The sequence below is a fragment of the Euphorbia lathyris genome, chromosome 1 (genome assembly GCF_963576675.1).
Source record: "Euphorbia lathyris chromosome 1, ddEupLath1.1, whole genome shotgun sequence".
Classification (NCBI taxonomy): Eukaryota; Viridiplantae; Streptophyta; class Magnoliopsida; order Malpighiales; family Euphorbiaceae; genus Euphorbia; species Euphorbia lathyris.
In genome coordinates this window covers 121765914-121773579 of record NC_088910.1, presented here as the reverse complement: position 1 = coordinate 121773579, position 7666 = coordinate 121765914, and the positions used below count along the sequence as shown (strand labels likewise).

General features: G+C 35.0%; 1 non-coding gene across 1 annotated transcript; it reads left to right on the top strand.

Moving 5' to 3' along the window:
- Nucleotides 1-6849: 6849 nt before the first annotated feature.
- LOC136215936 (small nucleolar RNA R71) lies at nt 6850-6956 on the top strand. The gene has a single exon (XR_010682938.1). It is a non-coding gene; the product is annotated as a small nucleolar RNA R71 (small nucleolar RNA).
- Nucleotides 6957-7666: the final 710 nt, after the last annotated feature.

Sequence of the window (7666 nt, the reverse complement as noted above, 5' to 3'; positions counted from 1 at the left end):
TGAAATTTGGGTGAAAATAGATGAAAATATGAAAGGATGAAAGTTAGAATGAAAGATAATGGTGGTGAATTGGGGAAGAAGAAGATGAATAGGGTAAAAATTTATGGGGAAGAGGAGTGAATCTTGTTATTGGGAAGAGAAAAGATGATTGATTGGTGTAAAAATAGGTGATATATATAGGTGTAAGTAATAGGTATTGATTAGGATATTTGAATAGGTAGTAAATAGAGTAGGAATAGGAAAAGATGGTGAAAATTTCGCCCAATCCCGTGACTGGAAGTCGCGAGTCGCGACTGAGATTTTCAAAAATCTCAGTCGCGACAGAGAGAAGGGAAGGGGCGAAATTTTGCCTGAAAAATTTTCCTCCTGCTGTCTCAACTGAGAATTCGAAATCTCAACTGAGATTCTGAAAAATCTGGGTAAAATGGGGACTGTTTTTGATGATTTTAATACTTCTAAACCAATTCCTCTTAAAATTAAGTACCAAAATATGAACATTAATCCCTGAAACTGAGATAAACAAAACTAAAACATTAAATTAAAGGAAACCCAAAGGTTGTTCCTTAAGATAAAAGAAATAAACTAAAGAATTAATGCACTTTTATTTATCATTTGTAAACAATACCATAATATACATCTACATAGAAACATTATAAAAACATAATTTACAAACAATCACTCATATATATATTAAAAACAACAAACAGAAACACATAATATATATATATATATCCCTAACTAAATGACAGACGACGTGCATTGGCCCTTTTAATCTTCGTTTGAACGAAGACTTGCCTCTCTGGTGCAGAAAGGAATGTTGGACCAGAACGGAAAACTCGTTTAACAAGTCCCTCGTTCTCCAAGAACTCGTAGTCTAAAATCGGGTATGGTTCTGTATCAGTCCAAGGAACAGAAATGGTTCCCTTGGCTCCTAAAATTATTCCACATATGATGTTGGCGAACCCAATCTTCCGTTTCTTCGAACGGGAAGCAACAACTAACCCCTCCATTAAAATCTTTGAGGAGTTAACTGAGTTGTCTTGGAAAATGTCGCCCAACACATAAAGATCAGTATCTTTCACAATATTGCTACTGACTCGACCAAAAAGGCTGTGACAGAGGAACTTATGCAGATACAGCATGGAATTAGAATTAATGGATCTGTTGAAGGCAAGACGTGGATTGAATCGCCTAAATCCTGTTAGCATCCTCCATATGTCTCTAGAAGTCACATCCCTTCCAGGATGGTGTTGAGTTGCGTCTCGGGGTGGAAATCCAAACCAATTGTGAAGTTCTGGATAGCCAAAAGTGAATACCTCTCCTCTCACAATGAAAACTGAGACGAACACGTCTCTTGTTGACAAACCTAACTGTGGAGAAAAATTCCAGAACCCAATTTCCAATAATAGGAAAATTCATATGAACAAATTTGGACCAACCCAAATTAGTCAGATAGCGATCAATTGCTTCGCTTATCCCGAGTTCCTCGTTCAGAAACTCATCCAGATACATCATGCCAAAGAACTGAGCATATCTGAATTGCATAAAACGTTTCCCCTCGTCATGGTTATAAATAGGAAACCATGCTCCATATCTATCGGAGATATCAACTCTCCCTTTTTTAGAAGAATTGTGTTTTTGAACGTTCTTCAAAGACTTAGTCATGTCTGTGAGAGAAAAGAAAATGAAGTCTGTAGGATTTGAGAATTTGAGAAAGAAATTTAGAAAGATGAAGTGAAAATGGAAGAAGTCTGATCCTACAGGAATATATAAGAACTATAAGTGAAAGGTTATGTCTGTTAGAAAGAAATAGGTGTCAGAATGATACCTCTTCAATTCAACTGACAGAAAATTTTAAAGAAAGAAGACTGTAATCACTTACAGTTATTTCAAATATAAAAAGACAGAAAATTTCTCAACTAAGATTTTCGGAATCTCAACTGAGATTTCCAAATCCTGGAACATAGAAAATCTCAACTGAGATTTCTGCATATATAATTTCTAAATAACACTTAACACTTAATGAAAATTTCAAAACATGACTAAATTAAAATTTTAATGTGAATAAAACTCATTTGTACTTAATGATAAATATATAAAAATTAAAAATTAAAGTAAATAAATTAAAAAAAAAACAATAAATTAAAAAGAAAAAGAATGAAAATAAGAAAAGCTATAAATTAAAAACATAAAAATCAAAGAAATTAATTTTTATAAAATTTATCCACGGATTCAATTGCTTGAATAGGAGCTCCGTCGAAATAAATTTTGCAACGATTACCATTGACCTTAAATCGGTTGCCATTAGACTTTTCTAGCTCCAATGTTCCGTAATCAAATGTTTGAACAACCAAAAATGGTCCAGCCCATCTAGATTTTAGCTTATCTGGAAATAATTTTAATATAGAATTAAAAAGTAAGACCTTATCTCCAACATTAAAGTTTTTAATTTTGATTTTGGCATCATGCCACTTTTTAATTTTCTCCTTATAAATGCTCGCATTTTCGTAGGACAAATAGCGTAATTCATCCAACTCGTTTAAGTCAAACAAACGCTTTTTCCCTGCGCTCTGCAAATCATAATTAAGGGTTTTTATAGCCCAATATGCTTTATGTTCTAATTCAACCGGCAAATGACAAGCTTTACCATAGACTAATCTATAAGGTGTCATCCCGATAAGTGTTTTAAATGCAGTACGGTATGCCCATAGTGCATCGTCAAGTTTATGTGCCCAGTCTCTTCTAGAAGACGAAACTGTTTTCTCAAGTATCCATTTGAGTTCTCTATTTGAAATTTCTGCTTGACCATTCGTTTGAGGATGGTACGGTGTAGAGATACGATGGTGTACTCTATATTTTTTCATAAGTGACTCAAAAGCTCTATTTACGAAGTGAGTACCACCGTCGCTTACCATAACTCTACAAACTCCAAATCGACAGAATATTGAATTTAAAAACTTAACAACTACTTTAGAATCATTTGTCGGGGTTGCAATTGCTTCAACCCACTTTGAAACATAATCTACGGCTACTAATATATAATTTTTTCCAAAAGAAACAGGAAAAGGACCCATGAAATCAATTCCCCATACGTCGAAGATTTCAACTTCCAATATGTTCTTAAGAGGCATCTCATCTCTCCTTCCTATATTCCCCGTTCTTTGACATTTATCACAGCGGAGAATAAATGAACGGACATCTTTAAACAGAGTAGGCCAAAAGAATCCGCATTCAAGTATTCTAGCTGCTGTTTTGCTTACACTATTATGACCTCCGTAAGCGCTAGCATGACATTCTATCATTATAGACTCATGTTCAAACTCACTAACGCATCTCCTAAATATTCCATCGCCGCATGTTTTGAACAAGAATGGATCTTCCCAAAAATATTTCTTAACTTCTGAAAAGAATTTCTTCTTTTGCTGGTAAGTCAATCCATCTGGCACAACATGTGCAGCTAAGTAATTGGCTATATCCGCATACCATGGAGTTATGACACTTTGTAATTGCATGAGATGTTCATCGGGGAAGTCATCTCGAATGCCTGATGTTTCACCGATGGGACCGTTTTCATCCTCAAGTCTTGATAGATGATCGGCGACCAGGTTTTCAACTCCCTTTTTGTCTTTAATCTCAATGTCAAATTCTTGCAATAGTAAAACCCATCTAATAAGACGTGGTTTTGCATCTTTCTTAGCAAATAAATATCGTAAAGCTGCATGATCAGTATAAATAATAACTTTAGATCCTAACAAATAAGATCGGAACTTATCACATGCAAAAACTACTGCTAACATTTCTTTTTCAGTTGTGGTGTAATTTAGTTGTGCACCGGATAATGTGTGACTCGTATAATATATAACATGTAGTTTCTTATCCTTCCTTTGACCTAATACACATCCTACAGCTAAGTCACTCGCATTACACATAATTTCGAAAGGTAGATTCTAATCGGGTTTTGATATTATTGGTATACTGACTAAAGCCGTTTTCAAAGTATTGAAAGCTTGTAAACAATCTTTATTAAAATCAAAAGTTGAATCCTTCATAAGCAAATTAGTAAGTGGTTTGGAAATTACAGAAAAGTTCTTTATAAACCGTCTGTAAAAACCTGCATGACCTAAAAATGATCTTACTCCCTTAACAGTGGTTGGTGGGGGTAATTTTTCTATAACTGAAGTCTTTGCCCTGTCCACTTCTAAACCTTTTTCATAAATTTTATGACCTAAAACAATTCCTTCATCTACCATGAAATGACATTTTTCCCAATTTAAAACTAAATTCGTTTCCTCACATCTAGACAATACTTTATCTAAGTTCTGTAAACATGCATTGAAAGAATCTCCATAAACTGAAAAATCATCCATGAAAACTTCCATTATGTCTTCAATGAAGTCATTAAATATTGCTGTCATACATCGTTGAAAAGTTGCTGGTGCATTACATAGACCAAAAGGCATTCTCCTATATGCAAATGTTCCGTAAGGACATGTGAAGGTTGTTTTGTCTTGGTCATCCGGGTAAATGTAAATTTGAAAGAATCCGGAATAACCGTCTAGAAAACAGTAAAATGCATGACCGGCTATCCTTTCGATCATTTGATCAATGAAAGGTAGATGAAAATGATCTTTCCTGGTTGCTTTGTTTAGGTTCCTATAGTCTATACAAACCCTCCAACCGGTGGTGGTTCGTGTAGGTATCAGTTCACCTTCATCATTTCTTACAACAGTTATGCCTCCCTTTTTAGGTACACAATGGATTGGACTAACCCACTCACTATCCGAGATCGGATAAATGATTCCATTGTCTAAAAGTTTAGTAATCTCATTTTTGACTACTTCCTTCATGTTCGGATTTAAACGTCTTTGCCTATCCGCTTTAGGTGGCTTATCTTCTTCTAAATGAATTCTATGCATTACTATACTAGGATTAATTCCTTTTAGGTCTGAAATTTGCCATCCCATACTTCCTATCCTATTTCTAACAACTTCTTTCAATTTTTCTTCTTGATCGCTTGTTAATTTGTTAGAAATAATTATAGGTAGAGAATCGCCTTCGCCTAAGAAAGCGTACCTCAAATGACTGGGTAACTCTTTAAGTTCTAATTTAGGGGGTGTTACAATCGAAGGCGGAACTGGTCCATCTTCTCGAATCAAAGGCTCTGGGTCCTTATCGTCTAATTCCTCATCTATTATAGGTTCAATTATTTCTTCACTTTGAATTACATCATTGACACATTCTTCGACTAAATCAAGTTTCATACAAGCGAATTCCTCCATAGGGTATTTCATCGCTTTGTTCATGTTAAACTCGACCTTATCTTCTCATATCCTTAAAACTACCTTCCCTTCCGACACATCTACTAGAGCGCGTCTCGTGTTCATAAACGGTCTGCCAAAAATTAAAGGGCAATTTACATCATATGCAAAGTCTAAGATAACAAAATCAGTAGGAAAAATAAATTTATCGACTTTGACTAAAACATCTTCAATTATACCATACAGCCTTTTAGTGGTTTGATCCGCTAATTGCAAAACCATATTGGTACGTTTGATATCTTCTTCTAAACCTAACTTGTTAAAAATAGACAATGGCATTAAGTTTATACTTGCTCCTAAATCACAAAGACAACTTGGGAATTCAATATCTCCCAACTTACACGGAATAGTAAAACATCCGGGATCCTTGAGTTTAGTGGGAAAATTACTTGATACTATTGAACTACAGTCTTCAGTTAACAAAATGGATGAAATTCCTTCCCAACTGATTTTCTTTGAAATCAAATCCTTTAAAAACTTACCATAGTTAGGAATTTGTGTTATTGCATCCATAAACGTCAAATTGATATGCAAATTTTTAAGTTTATCCAAAAACGTTAGAAGTTGTTTATCATAGTCCTTATTTCGGACTTTGTGTGGAAAAGGTGGGTTGGGTACAAAAGTTTTAGTACCTGTGTCAAATGGTGAAATATTTGTGTTTAAGATATCTTCTTTGGACTTCGGTAAATCAGTTCCTTGTAATGTTGCATCTTTGGGCATTTCAGGCCCTTGATAATTTTTTCCTGAACGAAGAGTAATAGCCTTCACCTGCTCTTTTGGATTTTCTTCCGTATGGCTGGGAAGACTTCCCTCTTTTCGGGATGGAATTGATTTAGCAAGTTGACCAATTTGAACCTCCAAATTATGGATGCTAGATGAATGGTTTTTAATAAGCTGATCGAATTTATTTTCGATCCGTTTAAAACCATCGTTGTGATTACTTATTTTTCCACTGATAGCATCTATAAACTTGTCGATTTTAGAAGATAAAGTGCTAATCGTATCTCTTGACTGATTTTGATAATTAGTGGTACGATTTTGATTAGCACTAATATTATTGTTACTGTTATCTTTCCAATTAAAGTTAGGATGATTCCTCCATCCAGAATTATAAGTATTAGAATAAGGATTATTAGTTTGGTTTTGCCCTTGGACAAAATTTACCTGTTCAATCTCACTCATATTTTCATAATCCACATCCGTTTGGATTGGATTACCATTGGTGTCGCGTGGTACCATAAACTGGTCAATTTTATGCGATAAAGCAGAAAATTGGGCTTGTAGCATCGCGACTGGATCAAGTTCAACTATACCTTTAACTGACGATGAGGTTGAGGATGATGGTTTTGCCACCGGCATATGTCCACGTTCTTCGGGCCACATACTGCTGTTGATTGCCATTTCCTCCAAAAGTTCTCTTGCTTGGGCTGATGTTTTCTTCATAAATAGCCCTCCCCACATAGCATCTAATGAACCCCTAGTTGTAGGATTCAGTCCATTGTAAAATGTTTGCATTAAAAGTTCAGCGGGTAATTGGTGGTGTGGGCATAAACGTTGAAGTTCTTTAAAACGTTCCCAAGTTTCATAAAGGGTCTCATTATCATTTTGAGAAAAAGATGTTAACTCCTTTATGACTCTTGCGGTTTTTGCTAAAGGAAAATATTTAGATAAAAACGCTTGGGCTAATTGTTCCCAAGTGGCAAAAGTTGCGGCTGGCATAGAAGTTAACCATTCTTTGGCTCTATCCTTCAAAGTGAAAGGAAAGAGGCGAAGTTTGATTGCTTCTGCAGTCACATCTGGAATTTTAAATGTGTCACAAATTTCTAGGAAATTTGTTAAATGAGTGTTAGGATTTTCGTTAGGTAACCCGTAAAATGTTACATTATTTTGCAACATATTAAGCAAAGCTGGCTTAATTTCAAATTGATTTGCGGTGATTCTGGGTCTAACGATACTATTGGTTACACCGGCCACACCTGGCCTAGCGTATTCCATAAGTGTTGGTGGGTCTGCCATTTTTTCTGGCTCGGTATGTGTTTTTACTGGGGTCTTATTTTTGTTTTTCTTATTTTTCTTGTTCTTCCTAATGGTTTTTTCAATTTCTAGGTCTATAGGGTCTGGTGCAATGCCTGAACTTCGAGAACTGCGCATGAACTTGAAATCTTGCACGAACCGAAACTACCTACAAAACAGAATTTGATAAATAAATAAATTAGTATAGGAAAACTTTTAAATTATAAAAGTTAGAATAAATATGTTTAAACCTAGATTCGAAATAAAACACGAAAAATTTAAAATTTTGTCAAAAATTTTGGCGTTCCCCGGCAACGGCGCCAAAAACTTGTTGA